The sequence below is a fragment of the Phyllostomus discolor genome, chromosome 9 (assembly GCF_004126475.2).
Source record: "Phyllostomus discolor isolate MPI-MPIP mPhyDis1 chromosome 9, mPhyDis1.pri.v3, whole genome shotgun sequence".
Classification (NCBI taxonomy): domain Eukaryota; kingdom Metazoa; phylum Chordata; class Mammalia; order Chiroptera; family Phyllostomidae; genus Phyllostomus; species Phyllostomus discolor.
The window spans coordinates 11,571,545-11,594,638 of NC_040911.2; the positions used below are offsets into that span (position 1 = coordinate 11,571,545).

General features: G+C 49.3%; 1 protein-coding gene across 1 annotated transcript in view; it reads left to right on the plus strand.

Annotated features, from left to right (window-relative positions):
* The first annotated feature begins 805 nt into the window (after nucleotides 1–805).
* Nucleotides 806–23,094, plus strand: part of ATP8B1 (ATPase phospholipid transporting 8B1) — a 111,761-nt gene continuing 89,472 nt past the window's right edge. The window contains exon 1 of the mRNA XM_036010171.1: nucleotides 806–1,518. The gene's annotated coding sequence lies outside the window, so the exon portion shown is untranslated. The remainder of the gene's footprint in view (nucleotides 1,519–23,094) is intronic.

A 23,094-nucleotide genomic window follows, 5' to 3' on the forward strand; every position in this document is an offset into this window, starting at 1 on the left:
CTCTGCTGTCGGGTTCAGAAAAGAAGCTCCAGTCCAGTCTCATTTTACAGATGAGAAAACTGAGTCCCGGGGAACTTAAGTGACAAGCACGACCCGGAGCACACAGATCCCGTGTGACTCACGGAAAGGAAACCCAGGGCAGTCTAGGGTTTCATGGATCAGTGGCATCGGTCACATGCCGGAAGGTCACAGTGGCAGACCCCTCTCTGAATACCCTCTCTGTGTGACTCTGGTCCCAGCGCATGTGGGTCACTGAGTCCTGCCAGGAACAGAGCCTCCTCCGTGAAGTCTCCCTGAAGCCCCTAGTTGGCAGTCTGAACCCACCTTAGCCTCCGTCACCTGCAGGTAACTCGAGTCCTCTCTCCTGTACTACATTTTAAGCAAACTCTGATTCATCTTTGACGTTTCTTCATGTTTAGTCCTGGGACTTTATTGCGGGTGAGCAGTAAAATTCTGCCACAGGGGGAGCTTCTGATAAAAGAAGCGTAATGAGCTATGTCCTGCCACGGAGGTGCGGCTCACATGCCAGGTTCCAGCCGCGCGTGCCGAGTTTAAAATGTCCAGCCATACCGGATCATTCACACGCGGCACGCTGGCTTCTATGGACCCCCATCCTGTAAAGGTGAGGGGTTTGGTCTCCGCAGAAGGCCTGCTCGCCGCAATTACAGGATACATTTCTCGAAGTCTTTTGGCACCATCTCTTTCCCCACCCTCTGCCCGTCGAACCGCGACGCGCCTTCAGTGACCTGTCCCAAAACGTGACTTGGCTTTGACAGAGCACAGCTCCCCTTACTGAGGAAGCTCAGGTCCCAGGCGAGCCGTGACCCCGACAGCCTTCCGGGCTGGCGCGGTCACCGACCCCAGGTGGTGACCAAGCCAGCCGAGGGCAGCGGGAAAGTGACGCGAGCGGCCGGTGGGGCGGGGTGGCGAGGGCGCCCCCAGAGAGGCGGGAGCACCAGAGAGCGGGGAGCGGCCGTAGTTGCCAGGTCGCAGGACTAAAGAGGCGCAGGCCACCACTGGGGCTTCTACCACCGCTGGGGGGCACCGAGGGCGCGGCGCTCGAACCGGGCCGCGACTGTTAGCCCAGGGACTAGCCGTCTATCCGCTCCTCGCAGCCGGGAGGGACAAAGAGAGGGCCGACGGCTGGGCCCGCCCCTAGCCTCCGCCGTGCGCGGCGGCCACGGCCGCGGGAGGGAGACGGAAGGCACCATCCCAGAGCGGAGAAACCAGTTTGGCCAGTCCCAGCGATCGGAGAGAGAAGGGCGGCTGCAGAGGAAGGGCGCGCGGACGCGGGGCGGGGATAGGCGAGGAGCCATTGGCGAGCCGCGAGAGCCGGAGGAGACGCCGCCAACTGGAGGAGCTTCCCGGGGCCCCGGGCCAGCCCCCGTGCGCCATGAAGCGCTAGCCGGGCAGCCGGGGTTGGGGCTGGGCGGGCGGCTTCGGCGGGCAGGTGTGCTGCGATCGCGCGGAGAGGCGCGCACCCGGCGGATGCCCCAGCGGGGGCCCAGCGAGCGCCAGGTAAGCAGGGGCGCGGCGTCGGTGGCCTCCGACCTCTCTCGCACCCCATTCGCCCCGCAGGTCCTTTGACGGTCCGGGGCCGGCGGACGCTGGAGATCCGGGATGCGGTGGCAGCAGCTGTCCGCGCCCTCGGGCTCCTAAGTCCGCACGGGTGGGATTTGGGTGTGGGTTCCGGAGTCTTCGAGGCCTCGGGGATACAGAGGCACAGCTGGACCGGCGGGCAGCACTGTGGAGAGGTCCATGGGGGTTTTCACCCGCCGGGAGGAAAGGGAATTCGCAGGAGGTGTTTGGATTCTTCCCTCATGTGTAACACACAAGTCCAGGGTTAAGCTCCGAGGGTCAAGCCCGACGGGGCTTGCGGGTCCTTGGGACGTGCCGCGGGCTTCCCCGCAGTGTCTGCCGCCCTCCGTGACTCTCCCGTAGCCGGGTTCTGCTGGAGCCCCCTGTGGGAACCGATGCCAACGCGTCGGTAACAGACCTTAGGACCAAGCGTCCCTGGCCGCACCTGCGGAGAAGGATCGCCAGACCGCCCCCACCGCGCCTGCTGCGGGACCAGGCCCCCCCCCCCCCCCGGACATATTCCGTGCGCCTTTGCGCAAGTTGGGAGGCGGTGGGGAAAAGGGTCACTTTTTCCGTTGATTGTAGGGTGTATCCGCCAGCTCCCGTGGCCCTGCTACAGCTTATCTCCTTCCCTTTCCAGTCTGGTGCCCAGCTCTGTCACCTCGTTTTAGGCGCGCGGAGGGCAACTTGTTGGGGGTGGGGGATAAGAAGCGACTGTGTTACCTTCCCACATCCCCACTCCTTCCCAAGTGAAAGAAAACTTTGAATTATCCGCCGCGACTTATCCCAGGGTGTGTGCGCGCCTGGTCCCCGCGGGGGAGCCTCGGAATGCAGCTCCGTGACAGCTGTAGGGCTGGCCGAGGGTGCAGGCGGGGGAGCGGGGTGGACACGCGCACGTAAGGGGGACATGGGCTGCAGTTCCCCTCAGGGAGCCCCCTCAGCCTCACCCGACCCTTTCCGTCCGCCGCCCCTGGCTGCCTCCGAGTGCTCGGGTAGCTCCGGGCGCCGCGTTCCCCTCCCGGAAGCCGTTCGCCCTGTTAACTCGAGAGGAGATTTTTCCCCATCTGCCTAGGTCCATTGCCTTCAAACTTCAGTTTCCAATCCTTGAGACAGGAGGACACACACAGGCGAAGTGCTTGCGTTGTCACCCGCCATGAAGGTAGCGGGTTCGATCCTTCTGGGTTCACTCCCGGGTCAGGAAGGTCCCGAACCAAGGCGAACTGATTTTAGGAACAAAACCTAAAACACGAGGTGTGATCAAGTCTGCGGTGATAGTAAACGCAAGCGCATGTAAACAGAGGAAACCAACGACGCGAAGCAGGAGTTTTCATTTTCCTCTCAGTCGTGTTAGACCGAGAATGCCGTTCATTAACCTGGGCCTATTGTCGCAGGCCTTGTTAAAACCCATTATAAATGTGCAAAAGGTGACTAATGGTTATTAGCTGATTACTGTCTGGGCTGAAGCCGGCCTGCTTGCAATTACACCTCTGAATTTTCCTCATGTTTTTTTTTTTTTTCCCCCACTCTGTAGTATAGGCTTCTGTCTAATTTTAGGTGAGAAATCTTAACTTGCTATTCCAGCGCTTTGGTAATTTTTAAATAAGATTTTATTTATTTTTAGAGAGAGGGAAAGGGAGGGAGAAAGAGGGAGAGAAACATCAATGTGTGATTGCCTCTCCCATATCCCCCATTGGGAACCCCACCCGGTAACCCAGGGATGTGCCCTGACTGGGAATTGAACCGGCAACCCTTTGGTTCCCAGCCCGTGCTCAATCCACTGAGCTACACTAGCCAGGGCGCTTTGGCAATCTTTAGAGATTCTTTGTGTCTGTTATTGAGGGTCAAACAGGACACATGCGGCTCAATACTACGGACACAAATACGTGTGTGAGAGCAGCTCCGGCCACTTCCAAGCTTTCCTTCTGGTTTTCGTTTTAAGGAAAATGCATGCAAGCGTGTACGTATTATTTGTTAGTTACAGATAGAACTAGAAGTACGAGGGTTTTGGGGGTTTTTCTTTTTCAATTGAGGCTTTAAAAAAATGATTTGGCGAAGGAAATCTCTTAACAAAAAGAAGCCTGCAGGTGTACGGCGCGTTCAGGATTATTAGCTCCATGTTTCGCCTGGATTTCAGGCGCGGGGGCCGAAGCACCAGCGACACTGACCGCAACTGGCTGTGGGCTAGTTCCTTCCCTGTCTGGCTGCAACCCTTCCTTTCCTTTGACCTTCCCTCCTTCTCCAGCAAGGAGCAGTGGGAAACACATGGAATTAGAGTCCCACCGATTTTGGTTCTTTTACTTGAAATTGCATTTAATTTTTACAATTTAGTTTTACTACATTTGCTTACTTTTAAAATTGTATAACCTGCCCTCCCCGGGTACCTCACTTGGTTAGAGCAGAACCCCAATACCCCCAACGTTGTGAGTTCGATCCCCGGTTAAGTCATATACAAGAATCAAGCAATAAATGCATGGATAAGTGGAATAACAAATCAATATTCTCTCTCCCCCCCATCCCCACTCGCCCTCCCTCCATCCCTCCCTCTCCCTGCACCCTATCAAAAATCAATAAGTACAATTTAAAAAATTGTATAACCTCAGGTGAATTTCTGCATTTTCTGAACCTCAGTTTACTCCTTTGCTGGGGGAAGAAAAGACATCGATCTGCTTGGGTTAGTGAGAGAACAGGTGAAAGTCCCTTGTACACTGTAGGGGTTCCAACGCTGTTTTCCTTTTTCCTTCATTAAACGTGTATTTTTAAAATCAGTACGATGCCTAGGTATTTGGTGTATTTAATAGTTTATTACCTTATTAGTCTGACTTTAATGTTGGTTTTCATGCCCGGAATCCAGGTGACCCCTACCATCCCCTGCAGAGAGATTCTCATCTACGAGTTACCTTTGCTCTTCGGTTTCAGGTCTTGTGACAAGGAGGCTCTGCTCTCGTGAATGCGGAGGAACTTGCTCTTTAGGAACCAGAACAAGTTTTATCGGGTTCGTCCATGACCCGTATCTCTAAAGAGAGGTGCCGTTAAAGTTTCTTAAGCACTTACTTGTAGAATTGGCTACTATAGTTGCTTCTAGATTAATCTCCTGGGAAGTTTTTATTCGTGGTGTCTTGAGGTGTCTTGTGAGTCTCTAGGCCTGTTTGTTGGCAACATTCAATTAGATGAATTGTATTTGTGCCTGGAGGGGTTATGTTACTTATTAAGATAAGTAAAAATTAATTTGCTGCCAGAAGAGTGTTAATAACATACAAAAAAGATAGCTTATCCTTTTTTTATTCTGTGAACTGAGTTACTCCTGGATCCCTTCCCTGTGCCCAGCTAAAAATAGTGCCCAGTTGAAGATCTTTTGAGGTCTCGTGTCACTGAAGACCTGGCACTGTAGAAGAATAGTCTAGAAAGCGTACACACACACACACACACACACACCAGTCTTGTTTCTCATTTTTTTATTCTTTTTTTTTAAAGATTTTATTTATTTTTAGAGAGGGAAGGGGGTGGAGAGAGAGAGAGAGACATCAATGTGCGGTTGCTGAGGGCCGTGGCCTGCAACCCAGGCATGTACCCTGACTGGGAATCGAGCCTGCGACACTTTGGTTCACAGCCTGTGCTCAATCCACTGAGCTACGCCAGCCAGGGCTTCATGTTTTTATTCTTAGAAGACAAAGAAATTTGTACTATCTGGTCATTAGGAACACATAAGTACTGTTCCTAATCCTTGGCACTTTTAAATAAATTGTTGCCAAAACCAGGCCCAGTGGAACTGGTGTTTGCTGACTGTCCCGGTGCGCACTGGGCCCAGAAGCAGCGGTCCATGGAGGTGGGTCCCACGCTCAGGATTCTTTTGGCCTCTCCTGGAATCCAGGCTTCACCATTTCCTCACTGAAAAACCTGCAGCAAGTCACTTAGTCCCTCCCTCTGCCTTCAGCGTCCTCACCTGTGAACTGGAAGGGCAGCGGTGACTGGGCACCGCACACGGTTGTACAGTGAGTTGTATGGTGAGTTCCACATGAGGGAATTAACCAGAAAGGCTTAGCGCACCGCTCCATCAGGAGCAGTCGTTACGGCTGTGTTGTTGCTCACGCTCAGTACATATTTGTTGCTCATCCACCCACTGCCTTTCTCCTGCGCTGGGCAGGAAGCAGGAATCGCTCTGTTAGTATTTATTTAGCAAACAAGGAGCCTGCTCGCACCAGGCCCTGTCCTCGCCTGAGGGTAGGGGTGAGGTTCTAAACCTCCAAATCCAAGGCTGAAGTTCTGGAAATATGGGCGTCCAAGGGCGACACGAAGAACCAGTGCACTCAGTGACCTAGGGGCATGCCCACTCGGTCACAGCTACGTGGGTGCCTGGCTGTTCTCCCCTGGGTGCTCCTCCTGCATAGTGGGGGCCCTTGGGGACTACTGAGCACTGCTGTGTCTCCTGTATCCCCCACTCTGCCTTCCCTCTCCCTCAGCCTCCGTGCTCCTGTTTAAAATAGGAGGTCTGTCCAGGAGAAATCCAGCCATTGTTAACATAACAAGAATGGTTTGGGCGACATTGCTGTAACCTGGCAGCCAAGGAGAGTGGACTGGAATGTGCATGTGTGAATAATGACAACTTCACTGTACTGGTTAGTGGGGGTGGTAGACGCCGTTGAGTGAGCATGTGTACTGTGTGGCCTTCACATTCAAAATGACTGAGTGAGTAGAGCAAAGAATCTGCATCAAGTTTTGTGTGAAGCCTGAACATTCCTCCACGGAAACTACTCAGATGATTCGGAAGGCCCCAGCTATGGGCAAGTGGTGATTGGCAGCTTCATCATGACAATGTGCCTGCTTATGTATCACGACTCGTGCAGAGTTTTTGGTGAAACATCACATCACCCAGGGGACTCAGCCCCGCTTCAACCCAGATTTGGCGCCCTGTGACTTCTGGCTTTCCCCAAAACTAAGATCACCTTTGAAAGGGACGAGATTTCAGACCATCAGTGAGACTCAGGAAAATACGACGGGGCAGCTGATGGTGACTGGGAGAACTGTGTGAGGTCCCAAGGTGCCTACTTGGAAGGGGACTGAGGCATCATTGTCCTATGTACAGTGTTTCTTGTATCTTGTACCTTGCATCTTCTTCAATAAATGTCTCTGTTTTTCATATTACATGGCTGGATACCTTCTGGACAGACCTCAAATACACATATATATGTGTGTGTATATACACATATATTTTTTTCCTGTTCAAAATTCAGGAATTTCTAAACCTCAAATTTCTTTTAAAGGATCTGTGCTCTCCACGTGGTTTCTTAGTGGTGACACCTGGTGAGCACTGCCAGGGACAGAGACCCTTGGAACAATCCCATTCATTCACTCGTTAGATTTTAAAAAACAACTTGAGCATCTTCTCCAGGTCCTGCACTGGGGATTGTGCCTGTAAAGTGTTCATAGGGTCTGAGTTGCGTGTACTTTTTCCTCCTTTGGCAGGCAAGTGGATCAGACGTTTTCTCTCTCCCTGCCCTGCACACGGTCCCTCTCCGCATGGAGAGCTGCTTGCTTGCCTTAGACCCTGGAGCATGGCCCAGGCCGCTTCCGGCTCTGAAGCTCCGTTTCATTATCAGCCTCCCGGTCTAGTGAATTTGTATCCGATGAGGGAAAGCTGGGCCTGGAAGCTGTGGGAGGGTCCGGGTGGGAAGCCCACTGACTCTGGGGAGGCCAATGTCACCCTCGTTCTGGGGCAGTCAGTCCTTCAGTGATGACAGCCACCCGCCCTCTGCGGGACGCAGAAGCCCGGCACCTCTGTGTGGAGTGCATGGGTAGCCTGACCTTTGGTTGGTAGCTTTGGTCTTTATTTACAGGGCTGCCGTTTATGGCTTTGTCTCTTTGCAGAGTGACTTTTGTTCACCAGAGTTGAGGTTTGTTTGCTCTAGTGCAGGCGGTGTTTGGAATCGGCGTCCTAACCTCCACTCACACTGAGTTGAGCTGGAATATCCCCATTGGAGCTCCTCGGGCAGCCAGTGTTTATCCTCAAACAGCCGCTGGCCGTCCGTGCTTGCTGTCTGGGGAAGCTTCCCAGGGTGGGGTGCATATGGATTTTAGCCGGTAGGGTGTGACTTCTGCGCAAATCCTTATTCTTGTCTTGTTGGGATGCAGCGACCTACTGACACCGTGCTCCATGATCTGTATAGGATGCGTCGATGCAGAAAAAGATGTTTAATATTATCTATCAGAAACTCGGAAGCCATTTGACGTGGGCGGTTTAAAACGAGGATCTGCACGGGTCGGGTTTGCACATCTCTTCCCGGGAAACACCGGCCCTCCCTCCACACTGGGAATGACGGGAGGGCCTGTAAGTCGGGCACGAAGGACTCCCCTGCGTCTCTGAGCCTCTAGGGTTTGTGGTCAAACAAAGCAAGTAAGTGTGTGGCTTTTACCAGACTCCAGACATTGTGAGAAGGAGGTGAAAATCCATGCCCTGTCTTTGGAACCAGGAAAACCTTGGGAAGAGAGGAGGTTCTTCGGGATCTCAGCTTAGGGAGGAAGTTTGTTTCATGGGAGCTGTGTTAGTTGTGGTCAAATGCTTATAAAAGGTACCATTCTTGCCAGTTTAAAGTGTGAATTCAGTGGCGTGAAGCACATTTACAATATCAAGCATTTATTGCCGCCATCCATCCCCCAGAACTTGTCCGTCGCCCCCAGTGGAAACTCTGCATCCATTCAACAGTGACTCCCTACCCCTCCTTCCCCGGAGCCCCTGACAGCCTCTCCTCTGTCTTGACGAACTCGGCTGTTCTAAGGGACCTCATGGAAGTAGTACCCTATAATACAGGGCGGGGCAAAGGTAATACAGGCTTATAGCCGTGAGTACATGAAGCAGTGTATTCCTGTATTGTTAACTATTGTATTGTTTTCTGTATAAACAACTGTAAACCTGCTCATGCCCCACCCCATATTGGTCCTTTGTGACTGGCTTATTTCACTCAGCATAATGTCCTGAAGATTCATCCATGTCATAGCACGTGTGAGAATTTTCTTCCACCCTCTGAGGCTGAGTAGCATTCCATTGTATGTCTATAGTACGTTTTATTCACCTGTTCATGTGTGGGTGGACGCTCGGGTTGTGTCTACCTGTTGGCTGTTTTGATAGCACTGCTAGGAACATGGGCATAGGAGGCTCTGTTCATGGTAGTTTTTGAGACCTCACTCCGTGTTCTGAGGTTTGTATTTCTCCAAAAGTGGTTAGGATGGGCGGGGACATGGAGTATTTAACATCCCACTGCACAGCATCTTGGGAAGAACTCGGGAAACTACAGGGGTGTGGGGGATGGTTTTATTGAAGACACGTGTGGGGCAGGCACACGCTTCTCCTTTTCACCTGCAGCTGCTGTTAGGAAGCTGGTGGCCCTTCGGGGTTCCGTCACCCGCCTGGCCTGTTGTGCCACCGGCAGGGCGCTCTGTGCCAGCGTGGCCATAAAAGCGCGGGGAGCCTGGCTTCCTGATCTGGAGACCTTTGCGGACCACAGCTGCCTTGGAGGGGGGACATTCTGTAGTGGAGGAAAAAAGGATCCTAACTTCCCTACAGAATTAACTGGAATAAACAAACAAAGAAACAAACAGATAAATAAGTATTTTGCTGGAGGAAGGGTTAGAGTGTAAGGAAAGCCACCATTTAAATGTTTGCAAAATTGCATACTTATCAAAGTCAAATTGTGTTCTCCCTCGGGGTGGAATCCATGGTTTTTCAAACAGGCCGTAAGGCAGAAGGCCAGTTCTAGGCTGCAGGGGGGCAGGGGACCAAAGGCTGCACCCGTGAAGAGTGTGTCTGCGCGTGCGGCAGGAGAACCAGACGCCTTTCTGCAGCCATGAGGTGCCAGTCCATGTTCAAGACATCTTGGCCCCTGTTTTCTAGAGAACAGTAGACTCTCACATGAGTCTATGCTGACACTGTGCCCTGACAATTAGCCAAAATAAGGATTTGCATGTTTCATTTTAGCAGGAGTTCTTTTTTTAAGTAAACTAAAAAAAAAAACCCATTTTCAAACTAACCCCAAACGCCACCCTCCTTGGGTGCCATTCCCTCCTCCTGCCCCATGCCAGCCGCAGCCACAAAAATGGCGCCGGAGCTAACAGGGCTGATCTCCCAGCCCTGACACTTTGTCTGGCGCAAGTTGACTAAGAGCATTTAGAATTTTTTTAAATCAGTCTTAGGCACCCCCCCGTCGCACAGAAAAACGTGGCGATAATTCCAATGTGTCTTTGAGATTACTTGAACCAACACTCTTTTTAAAGCTGAACAAAGTTTGCTCAGGCCCTGAACTCTTAGTTACTGGTTGGTGTCATTTCCTGAGCTCTAGCTTGAATGGTCACGGAGATAAACCGTGGCTTCTCCTTGAGAATGTCCCCTCTCCCCAGCCATTCCACACGGGGGACCCTCCTCCCTAGTGTTACAAAGTCTGAGACAAAGAGGCTTCCCTTGGCCAGCTAGACGGCCAACAGATACTTACAAAGCACATCCTGTGTGCCAGGTACTTGGCCTCTCCCAGGGGATCACGTAGGTAAAGAGCCTGCCCTCGGGGAGCTCCCATTCTAGAGAGGGGAGTGAGAGAGTAGAGAAAAAAGATAATAAATCCGTGCATTATATGGTGTGCTTGGAGATAAGTGCTTCAGGGGATAAAAGGAGAAAGCTGAACAGGGTCAAGGGACATGGGGGGAGTCCAAGGGAACAGGATGCAATGGCAGAGTGGAGGAGGTGGCATTGGAGCACACTGGCCAGGAAGAGGGTGAATCATGAGGACCTTGGGGTGGAGTGTCCCTGCCAGAGGGGACAGATGTCTTGGTGCACAGGCCCCAACGGGGGAGTCCCTGGCTCCTCTGATGAAGTCTAGTGCTATTCCTCACACCTGTGAGTGGGGACGGGACGGGGGAAGAAAAGACCAGAGAGGAGAGATAGGGGACTGCCCTGGCGTGGGGTTTCCTAGGCGAGTAAGCACTTCAGGCATCAGTGCAGGGCATTGCCCGTTGGAGTGGCATGATCTGTGATCTGACCTGCATTTCCAAAGGGCCACTCTGGTTGCTGGGTGGAAATCTGGCGGGGGGATGGCTCTCAGGTAGGCAGACCATTTAGGAGGCTTGGACCGACCAGGGTGAGGTGTTTGAAAGAGAGAAGGTTGTGGACGTATACATATTTTAAAGGGGCAGCCAACAGGATTCCCAGACAGCTTAGATCCGGGGAGTGAGAGAAAGAGGAGGCAAAGGTAACTGTCTTGGCAGAGCCCGGGGGGGCAGGTTGAAGTCTGAGTTTTCAGATGCTGTAAATTCAAGGGGCAGTGTTCGGATCACTCATGATAAAGGTTATAAAGGGGCCCTTCAGGAATTCGTATGCGTATCTAAGGTTTTGGCTGGGAGAACTTGACCTGTGTTTATCACCATAGCATGTCTTCCTCCTTTGGTGGGGTACATCAGGGTGGTGTCAACAACAAAAAAAGGAGAGGATGTGCAGGAAGCAGAGACTCCCACTTGAGAGTGGCATGAAGATGGCCTGGAGGGGCTGGCAGGCCCCCCACCCCCGCCTGCCCTGCTGCGTGTGCGTCATGGCGGGAGGCGAACTCCCCACCTCTCAAACGCGGGCAGGCCACCCCTGTCTCCATCCACTATGGGGTCTTTTTAAACAGCTTTACTGAGATGTAATTCATACTCCGCATAATTCATCTGTTTCCAGAGGACAACGCCGTCATTTTTAGTATACTTTACAGAGTTGTGCAACCATCACGAGAACCTATTTTAGAAAACTTTCATCACTCCTCCCCACCGAAAAGATACCCCACCCCCTTGAGCTGTCACTGGTGTTCTCTCCTGCCCTCAGCCCCTGCCAGCCCCTCCTCTACTCTCTGACTCAGTGGGTTTGCCTATTCTGGACACTTTGTATAAATGGAATCACATGATATGTGATCTTTCGTGTTGGACTGACTTAGCACAATGTTTTCAAGGTTCATCCGTGCTGTGGCATTGATCAATACCTACTTAATTTCTTATATTGCTGACTATGCACGTTACGTTTGCACATGACGCATTCTTGAAAAGAACATGGGACTTGGAACTGTGTGCTGTCTGCAAATAGACTGACTTCCAGGTGATGTGGGGAGTTGGTGGTGCCCAGAGAGCTAAATGTGTGGGTGCGTGTGGGTGCACACGCATTAATTTGTTCTCTTTCACAGTTGAATACAAAGTCCATGGAATTTGCCAGTGAACTTAGACTAGTGGCTTTCTGGTGGCCTAATGATTTTCTTTCATGCAGTGACTCAACAATTATTTATTAAATACCTATTATACTCCAGACCCTGTGTCAGGACCTGGTGATTAATTTAGGGATCAACAAAACAGACGCCATCCTCCTCCTCCTGGGGCTTACAAAGTCTTTAGGAGTAGATACTAAACAAAATACTGAACCAAATAGGTATGGAAGAAGCCAGTACTAGAATTATGGTCTATGGGAAGCACTTAAAAGAAAAAAAGGCATTACTAGATAATAATGAGAGCCTACTTTATAATGGCTGAGAGGGACCCAGATGGCCTCTGAGGGGTGAGTAGATAAAATGTTGTATGTCCACACGATGGAATATTATTTCATCTTCAAAAGGAAGGAAATTCTGACCCCCGCTATAACACGGATCAACCTCGAAGACGTGCTGCTGAGTGAACTAGGCCAGACACAAAGGGACAACTGTTGTGTGATTCCACTTCTCTGAGGTACTTACAACAGTCCAATTTACAGAGACAAAACCTAGAACCTAGGGGTCAAACAGGGGCCGAGGGGACGGGAGATGGGGACTTTTTAAAAAGGTTTTATTTATTTATTTTTAGAGAGAGGGGAAGGGAAGGAGAAAGAGAGGGAGAAAAACATTGATAGGTTATTTCTCACACGCCCCCAACCAGGAACCTGGCCTGCAACCTGGCATGTGCCCTGACTGGGAATCAAACCAGTGACACAGGCCAGTACTCAGTCAATCCTCTGAGCCACACCAGCCAGGGCTGGATGGGGGCTCATTGTTTATTTATTTTAAAATATTTTATTCATTTATTCTTAGAGAGGGAAAGGAGGGAGAAAGAGAGAGAGAAACATCAATGTGCGGTTGCTGGGGGCCATGGGCTGCAACCCAGGCATGTGCCCTGACTGGGATGCTTTGGTTCGCAGCCTGTGCTCAATTCACTGAGCTACGCCAGCCAGGGCTGGATGGGGGCTCGTTGTTTAATGAGTACAGAATTTCATTTGGGAATGATGAAAAAGCTCTGGAGATGGGTGACTGTGATAGTCACAGGACAATATGAATATTCTTCATACCACTAACTGTACCCTTAAAAATGTTTTTAAATGGTCAATTCTGTTTATATTTTACCACAATGAAAAAATAGCTCAGGAGGGTCTCTTGGAGGGGATTATACTCAAGTTGAGACCTGCAGGATGAGCAGACCGGGGCAGGGCTTCCCCTGCTCCAGCCAAGGGAACAGCACGTGCAGAGCCCCCCATGGTGAGAGCTTAGTGCTGTGACCTTGGAACTGTGAGAAGGGAGTGATGCGGGGACAGGAAGCACGGGATGCGGTGTGAGCAGGGACCCGGCCAATGGGAAAGCCCTGGTGCGTGTCTAAGCAGTGGAGCAACCAGGTTGCGTTCCTGGGTTCAGTGGGTGACTCTGGCGATGATGTGGAGAAAGGGGCGGGGTGGGAGGAGGCCAATCAGGAGACCACGGCAGGGTCCGTGAGAGAGATGATGGGGGCTTGGGCCCGGATGGCAGGAGTGGAGGTCAGAAATGGAGGGAAGGAGCTGCATTTTTAGAATTAGTAGTGGAATCTTGGTCTTGGAGATGCATCAGATTTGAGAACCTCTGAGAAGGGAGGGGGCAAGTGGTTTCCAAATCTCTTACGTACGTAGCTGAAGATACGGAGATAATGGTGTTGGACTCAGAGGACCAGCTGCAGGATTAAGAATTTAGCTTTGGGCTCATTAAGCAGTCCCAGTTGCTGGGACGCCCAGGCACGGCCAGAGGTCAAGCTTTGACAAATTCAGACGTCTTGGCTGGAGACCCCAAAGCTTGGGAAGTGGACGGTGGAGCTGAGACTGAGGCACTCTACAAGGATTTATGAAACGAGTGCTTCCTAGCCTTAGAGTGAGCCTTCACATTTTGGCAGAGTTTGTGAAATCACACACTCACCTATTTTCAGAGCGATAAAGCGTTTAAAGTTGGGCCACCGAAAAGCACTTGTGCAAGCGTGTCAGCCCTGCTTTCGGGCGAAGAGGACAACGGAAAGCTGAAGCGGCGTTGTCTACGGGGCAGGTCCTCCAGACACAGCGCCAACTGTTTCTCTGATGTAGGAGACGGCCAGTGTGTACTTAATGGGAACTCGCTAAAGCTTGGGGATTTCTCATGGGAAATAAGGAACGCGATTGGCTTGTGTGGCCTCACTTAAGAAGCAAATCATTCTAATAGTGCATGTAGGGTAATGTGACAAAATGGCATTGTTTTTGTTGGCAAAGCGCTGAGAGTTTAGTGCTGTGATCTTGGGACTGTGAGAAGGGGGTGATGGTGGGACAGGAAGCATGGGATGCGGTGAGGGCATACACACTGCTTCCCACAAGCAGTGTTTACCTACTCAGTCCTGTGGTGTATGTGTTGACCGGCCTCTTCTTGCAAGTGGAGGAACTGTAACTCAGGTCTCAGAACTAGTAATCTACAAAACCAGAAATTGAACTCAGGCTTCCGCTTCTCCAAGGGGAGGGTTCTTTCCAGGACCTCACAGCTGATGGCTGGAAAAACAGTACAAATGACCCAGAAGTAGATTAGCAAATAAAAATGCAGGGCACAGTTACACTGGAATCTCAGGTAAACGAATACTTTTTTTTAAAAGATTTTATTTATTTATTTTTAGAGAGGGAAGGGAGGGAGAAAGAGAGAGAGAGAAACATGAATGTGCAGTTGCTGGGGGTCATGGCCTGCAACCCAGGCATGTACCCTGACTGGGAATCGAACCTGCGACACTTTGGTTCGCAGCCTGTGCTCAATCCACTGAGCTACGCCAGCCAGGGCCTACAAATACATTTTTAACATAAGTATGTCCCATGCAATATTTGGGACATACTTACACTAAAGGTTATTTATTGTTTATCTAAAATTCAGATTTACCTATGTGTTCTATATTTCATTGGACCGCAGTCCCTGGAAATGAACCTTTGGAACACAGCTGTTTGTAATTTGAGGACTACCTGTATATTTAAGCTCTGTTTCATGATGCCTGGATCGTCCATGAATTTTTTTTCGAAATTTGGGAGTGAGGGGTGGAAGGAGGATTGATTTTTCCTAGTCTCTCAAAATGGCCATGTCGTGTCATTCTCCTGGTCTTTAATGAATATTTATGATCTGTGATAAATAGCAGTCTGGTGTAACAGGCCCTGGGTTCAGAGGGTGACAGATCAGGTCAACCCATTTTCCAGTTCTTTGACCTCGGCTGGTAATAACGATGCTTGATGTGGTTGTACTACTTCAGATTTAAAATCTTCTCACTTGAGAGCTGTTGGGACAGATATTATCCCCGTGGGACAGAGGAGAAACCCAAGGGAAAGCAGGTTTTGGGTGGGGGGCCAGAGGCCAGGACTGGACTAGAACATCATCCCAAATTTCAGTTCAGTGATGACCTGTGGGGGAGCTTTGTCCGAAGAGTTCCCCCGTCCGCCACAGACGAGAATAAGTCTACCAAGACATGATCTGCTTGGGGAGGAAAGGTGGCCAGTCTCTCACAGGAGAAGGACCAAGAGCCTTTTCCTCAATGGCTTTTATTGGGTTCGTTTACACAGGAATTCAGGTAAAGCTCATTACTCATTGCCGGGAAGTAAGGATCAAATAACAAGGAAGTCTGAGGGCCTATTTTGAGTCAGGGTCAGATAGCTAAAGAGCTATAAAATACTTTAAGGAACAAACTTACTTCTTGCTTGGACCCTTATCATTTAATTGAGAGCATTCTAAACAAAGCAGGTTTCACAGGATTTTACATATTCTTTCTTAGGCCTGATCACCCAGGGAACCTGCCCTTTCCAGCACGGGGCTGCACCACCCTCCGTCATCGTTTTTGGCTTAGGTGGAGCAAGGGAAGTAAGGCAGCCAAGAGATTAGGAGATTTTCTCGCAGACACGGAGGACTCAGGCTCTGTCAAAGCTGAAGGATGAGGGTCCATCACCCTCTTTTGCTGTAGCCCCCAAAGTCCTTCCTTGGGGGCCTCCCATGTGATCATGCCTGTCTTAGATCATTCCCCCCTTGGGGAATCTTACCTGTCATTGGCTAACCAACCAAGCCAGCTATGGATGAAGTAAAAGGAGTAGAAGCAGTGCTCCTGCCAGGGAGATAAGCTTTTGTCTCCTTGGTGGCTTATGGTCCAAGGTCATTCCTTCAGCCTTAGCTTTGGTGGGAGTTACAGCTTCTGAAACCAGGCAGGGCGGTTCCCGACAATGACCATTCATTTTCTTTTCTTTCTTTCTTTTTAAACAATTTTTTATATTATTGTTTCTTTTTTAAGAGAGAAACATTTATTTGTTGTTCCACTTATTTATGCATTCATTGGTTGCTTCTTGAGTGTGCCCTGACTGGGGATCAAACCCACAATGTTGGTGTATCAGGTGACACTCTCCCTGGCCAGGGCCATCCATTCATTTTCTAGTCTTCCGTTTCTCTGTGCATTAAGTCATAGCTGTGATATTTGATAGGTTATCCTTCTAATATAATTCCATGAGTTTTTGTAGTCTTATTGGTCAGCAGATTCCAATTGTAAATGTATTGTACATGGTGCAAATTTCAATGCTTCAGGTTAAGAAGTCAATGACATACATAATTTTCTGATGGCAGATAAGTATAATAGGTTCTGTTTTGATCATTCCATATATTCACTTTTATATAATATTTTTATGTTGACACAATACTACAGGCACCTTTCAGAGGCTTATAAAATTTCAGATGAGGCCTTTTTATTTTAAAGGTTTTTCCCCTCCTTTGAGAGATTTTAAATCTTTAGAAAAATAAAATCAACATTCATGTACCTGACCACTGAGGTTTGACAAAATTTGGAGCATTTTTAAAAAAAGACTTTATTTATTTTTAGAGAGAGGGGAAGGAAAGGACAAAGGGAGAGAGACATCTATACATCTATATACAAGAGAAACATCAATTGGTTGCCTCTCTCATGCCCCCGGCCAGAGACCTGGCCCACAACCCAGGCTTGTGCCCTGATCAGAAATTGAACCAGTGACCTTTCAGTTTGCAGGCTGGTGCTCAGTCCAGTGAGCCACTCCAGCCAGGGCCAAAACATTTTTAAATAACAAGACTTTTTTTAAGCCTCACCCGAAGATACATTTATTGATTTGATTTTATCTATTTTTAAATCCTCACCTGAAGATACATACGTTCATTGGTTTTGAGAAAGAGAGAGGAAGGAAGGGAGAGAGAGAGAAACATCAATCAGTTGCCTCCCACAGGCACCCCCACCAGGGATCAAACCCAAAATCTTTTGGTTTACAGATGATGCTCCAACCAACTAAGCTACCTGGTCAGGACAAGACTCCTTTTTTTAAAGTTGAAGATCTGTAAGGCTGCACAATCAATAAGGCACTAAAATTCAGTGTGGGGAAAAGGTCATAGCAAGGACCAGCCAGAAGAACAAGAGGAAATTCCCAGTGTGCCCCGTGCTACCCAGCCTCAGGGTCCTGGGCGGGCTCTTATGCTCGTTTTTTATCAGATGAAGTTATGTCTTCTCAGATACAGGCTCCTTTGCATATGTCGTAAGGGAATCAGCAAGTACAATACGGCTTTAATTGCACTTGGCACAGGACACGGGAATATAAAGGTTAGCGACCTTTGCAAGAACTAAAGTACATTTTGCTGGCTAGTGAAATTCTGCTTGCTACATTGTCTTAGGTGTTGCCCAATGATTTCCAGTCCAGAGTGCCCTTTGAGTTTAATATGAATATCATAACATGTATTGTCTTCAAAATTTTATATTTGAATAATTCAAATCTTTCACATAATATTTTTCCTTTAACATCCTGTTGGCAGTGCTTGTATTCTTTAGAGTTTATTTAAGCTCTAACCTGTTACAGATCAGCTTTGTGTCCCAGTGTGTTCAAAGTCATGGTTGTCTTCCTCAGCTGGCTGTATTGTGACCTGTCTAACTAGACAAAAAGGATAGTATCTCTCGTTTATACTCAAGCACACCCTGGTGTTTTTTAACTTCCTTTAGCATTTTGGGAGGGTCCTAGTTTTCATGAATGCTTAGACCACGTTTCATTGCTGAAATGAAGGGGATTTGTTTAGCGGATCATCAGCAAAATTCCCAGCTCTAACATCCCAGTGTCTTCAGTTTGCTGGATCCTTCCCTCCGTCCCAATCAGCTTCTACTTAAAAGCTGATCTTCAGTTGTGGGTTTATTTGGTTTTTTGTTTGTTTGTTTGTCTTAATTTCTTCACTCATTTCCTGGACTGTGGCAGGTACCATGTTTGGACAAATGGAGCGTTCCACGTTTGCACATATTCTTAGCCGTGGTATTAAGATGACAGGGTTATTACTCCCTGCCGGCTTGTTACCTCCACCGGTGCATCTCCAGAGCACCCCAGACAGGGCACAGCAGCTCTGAACCCCAAGCAGCTCTCTAGTTGGCGCTTAGGCCAGAAACTTGGCTTTGAACCGTGACCTCTCTTTCTCCCATTTCCAATCCATGTCCAGATCTGTTGCCTCTGTCTCCGGAGGATCTTGAATCTGCCTGTTCATCTCCCCTGCTAGCCACCACCCTCCCTCTCCTGGACCATCGCAGAAGTCTTCGCCCTGATGTTTTCCTTTCCACCCTGCCCCTTCCAAGCTAAGCAGCCATCAGACCCCAGAGCACGTCCACAGCCAGCCGCACAACCTTTCCCTGGCGCAGTTTCAACCATATTTACCTCCTTTCCGTGGCTCGCCAGGCGCAGCCTGCTACAACCTCCGCTTCCTCCCCGCAGTCCCATTCTTGTCCTCCTTCATTTTCCGGAGCCTGACAGGCCCCTTCCTGTCCTGGGTCCCACACAGTTGTCCCTTTCTCACCTGGAAAGCTCTTCCCCTTATCTCCTGCTGTTCAGCTCTCGTTGCTTCCTCGGAGCCCTCTCCGACCACCCTAATTAAAGTAGGGCCCCCCAAGGTACACCCTCTGCGCTGCTACTTGCTCTCAGCATAGTTGACCCTTCATTTATTTGTAAGATGAGCACTGTGCTGCTCCATGAGCCTGGGAGCTTCCTGGGGCGCATCCATGTCTGCTCTGCTCTTGAGAGCTCAGAGGCTGATAATGGCTAACGCTTCCTGTCTGATGACTGTTGGTGGGATATTCGGGGGGCTAGCTCCTCCCTGCGTGGGTGAGTCACTGATGGAAGACTAGCCTGAAGCAGTGAGGGAGGGTTGTGTGAGACAAGAGGCTCTGGGAGCACAGAGAAGGGAGTTACTAACTCAGTTTGGGCTGTTCGGGAAGCTCTCCAAGAACAGGTTACGTGGGACGGCAAGCCTGAAGGATGATTTCGAGTGCCTCAAACTTGGGAAATGATACAATGCTCCAACTGGGGTGGGGCCAAGGTTTTAAGTTAAATGGATCCTAAAGAAAATCTGGCCTCTGATCATGGCCCCATGTGGATGCCACGGAGCAGCCAGAAAGTGGCAGCTTCCAGCAGCGGCCACCCGGAGCTTCTCAAACACTCGTGTGCACGTGGATGTCCGGGGACCTTGCTCAAGTGCATAGGCTCGGTTTGGCGGTCAGTAAGGTTTTGTGATTCTCACAAGCTCTCGGTGCTGCAGGTGCTGTAGACCTTTCTTTACATAGCAAGGGCACAGGACATGGAAGACCGTGTTGACCAAGTGACCTTGTTGAAAGGACAACAGCTCTGTCATCACCTGCCCTTTGACACATGGTAAAGGAGAGGGCCTCTGTCTTTTCTTCAATACTGAATTTCCTTTTATATTCTCTTTGTTGAATCATATAAAGAAGCATTTATGACTTCATTTTAGGCAGCATCTACCAGGTACACTGGATATTTTTAAAGTTCTTACTTAACACAGATCCCTCCCTATAGTCAAGCAAATAGAAACATAGATAAAAGCTGGTTTGGGGTCCTCCCTGTCACGTGCCTGCCGTCGGTTTCAAAGGACCAAAGAAGCCGTGCTAGTACTTCCGCTAAACAGAAGTCCACCTGAGGATCATCTTCTCCATCCCACCTGTGTGCCTCCAGGTGCATCGTCTCCGGGAATCCATGCATTGTCTATTTCATGGTTTCCCTGCTGGCGTTCTTAGCCTGGACAGTCCGTTCTCTGCCGCTTGTCATACTTCTGGGCTCTGCCCCTCACTGCTCAGTAGCCTGAGTATCTTCAGAAAAGACAGATTCATATTAATCCAGGCCAGTCATCATTCACAGGGTACATCTATTTTCCTAAAATAACCATATTACAGCCCAGACTCAAACACGTGGGACTCACATTATCCGGAGCCTTCTTTAAGACAGATACACACCAGAGGTGACAGAGGAATTTTCTGTATGTGGGAGTGTGCGCTCCATTCTTTGATTTGCAATAGATGAGGCTCTTAAGCCGGGCTGCACATTAAAAATACTTGGGGAGCATCAAATATACTTAGGCCTGAGCCCCCACCTGGAGATTCTGTACCCAAAGCGGGTACATCTGGGGTGATTCTAATGCATAATCAAGGCAGCAAACGGCTGTTTGGAAGGTAGGCGTGGTAGGAATTGGCCCCCTATGGGGTGCCTTCGCCTGGGTTTATGGCAGTGTCTAGATATAAACACACGGGAGAAGTGATTAAAAGGAGTGAGTGATGTGACTCAGACATTGGGCGGGAGACTGTAACACATCAGCTGTGGGTGGCCTCGATCAAGTCACTTAAAATAACCTCATCGCTCTCATCTGTGCTGTGATTTGCCGACTAGAAAGCATTTTCACGAGAAATATCTCTTCACAAGTATTCTAAAGAGAGAGAACAGGGCACCTTTGTCTCCTGCCCTTTCTCCAGGGAGGACAGTTCTTCATGGGATGGCCTGGAGCGTGTCCCCGGGCCTTCCCTGACTGGGTTAAGTACAACTCCTCCAAGCTTCCACCCCACCCGGGACAGCAGGATGCATCACCCTCCCCTGGCACTGACCACACTGAACGGTAATAATCCTGAGTGATGGTTTCTCTCCCCTTGAGAACAGAGCATCGCATTCCTCCCAAGCATCTCCTCACTGGTGGGCGTTCAATAGCTGTGTGATGACTGGATTACTACACTAATCACCACTTTACAGATGGGGACACAGGCAGACTATGTACAGGCCTCCCCCTCACCCCACCTGACCTGTCTGAGCTCCAGTTCTTTCTGTGAAAATGAAGAACTTGGAACTTTTCTCTAACAACCCTCAGAGCTCTCACATGGGTGGTGCCCTAGTCTATCTGGTAGTGCTGTAGAAACTCAACAAAGCTCTCCAAATGGGTGTGGAATAGTCTCAAGAGTAAAGAGTAATTCCTGGCTGGGGTTACTGTCTACTCTTGATGCTCTGTTGGTTGGAGCATCATCCCAAGAGGTTGCATACACCAAAATTTGTGGGTTTGAGTCCCAGGCAGGGCACATACCTAGGATGCAGGTTCGACCCCCAGTCGGGGTGTGTATGGGAGACAGCCAATCGATGGTTCTTTCTCCCCACCTTTATAACCTTTAAAAAAATCAGTAAACATATCCTTGGATGAGGATTAAAAAATACAAGAATAAAGAATATGATCAAAGTAACCTCTTTTTATTGGCAAGAATAGAAATTCCTATTTCCATGTCAGCCTAGACCAATAACTGAGTTTCTGCTACGCTTCAAATTCACCTTGAGAGTCTGAGAAAGTAGAAACTCCCGTGTCTGTCCCTTCACTCTCTCTGTAGCTCCCCAGGTGATTCTGTAGCAGATGGCACGCAGGGCCCACTTTCTGGTGTCCTGGAGGCTGCTCACAGTGGACGAGCAGCGGCTCTCTCCCTGCATGGTCTCCAGGTCTGTTCTGATGACTCCGACTAGCTGGCCGCTGCAAACAGCCCTGTCGGAGCGGGGAGCACTGGCCAGCCGCATACACCCGACATGCATTACTAGGAAGTTGTCTTCTGTCTGAACTATGATGGAATCAGGGACGTGGCTGCTGAGACTGGACTCTTGACCACTTAGAATCCATTTCCTAGTCAGCTGGGGTGAGGAGCGCGGGTGGGTGTTGTGGATTCCAGAAGGGAAAAGGAAATGTGAAGCCTCCTCTTTTTCCCCAGGGTGAAAGCATTCCCAGAAGAAGTTTTTTCACAGTTTGCATGATATTATTCTTATTAGGGGACCCCTTGGGTCCAAGTCAATGAAGAGATTTGTAAGGATTGCAAAATGTCAGGATTAAGTGAGTATATTAAAGAATTGAAATGCATTTTTAAAAGTAATTGACAAGTTTAATATTTCTTAATCCTTTTAAGGATTTACTTAAGTGAGTACAAGATGCAAATAGATCTTGTTCACTTGACCTTTTCCAACTTCAGCTTTTAAAAGACTTTCTCTGTGTTCATTGCCGTCTCCCAGGCCGTTTTGCATGTACAGACAAACTTGCAAAGGTGAAATTCATAGCCACCCAATGTGAGGATCAGAAACGTGGCCTTCGAAGTCAGTTGACTTATTCAGCGTTTGAACTCCAACACTTACACGCCACAGTGGCTTACAATGGGCTTAGCAAAAAGAGAGTGTTACATTACACTTGAGTATTTCATTTCTCTCTTTAAAAATCATTTTTAAATATGTTTATGGGTTTTATAGAGAGAAGAAGGGGAAGAGAGAGAGAGAAGCATACATCGATCAGTTGCCTCCCACACACACCCCAACCGGGAACTGAACCCACAACCTAGGTCTGGGCCCTGACCGGGAATCGAACCCCCAACATTCTGGTGCATGGGATGATGCTCCAACCAACTGAGCCACATCAGCCAGGGCCATTTCTCTTTTATTGCGTAACACGAGAATCGATATCTAGTCATTCCAAAAAAAAAGATGAAAATCCCATGTTCGATATTGCTAAAATTAAAAAATGGGCTTAACAGACCATAGCTGATACCACTTTTGATTTTTTTCCCCCAAGCCAAGCTGTATCCAGGTTTATTAAAGACAGTTTTCATAAACAGTCATGGTATTTCAGGCAGGGCAAGGGCAGGGAATGTCAACAGCACACAGCACACTTTAAACTCTGTCTCCCATGGGCTGCCGAGACCGGAAAGCCGCTGTAAACCCGGCCAAGGCTTCGTCTGTGGCCTCGAGTGGGGAGAGTTTGGAGTGAGGGCTGACATCCCACGCTAGCGTGTGATCTAACAGCTTTTCAAAGCCGACCCTGACTTTTGGGAAATGAAATGAAAGTGGCAGAATTATCGATCTATAGATCCACACTCTGAAAAGGAATGGCTGCTCTTTTGAGGGACGCCATCCCGGGGCGACACTGGGAAGTCCAGGCTGCCTGA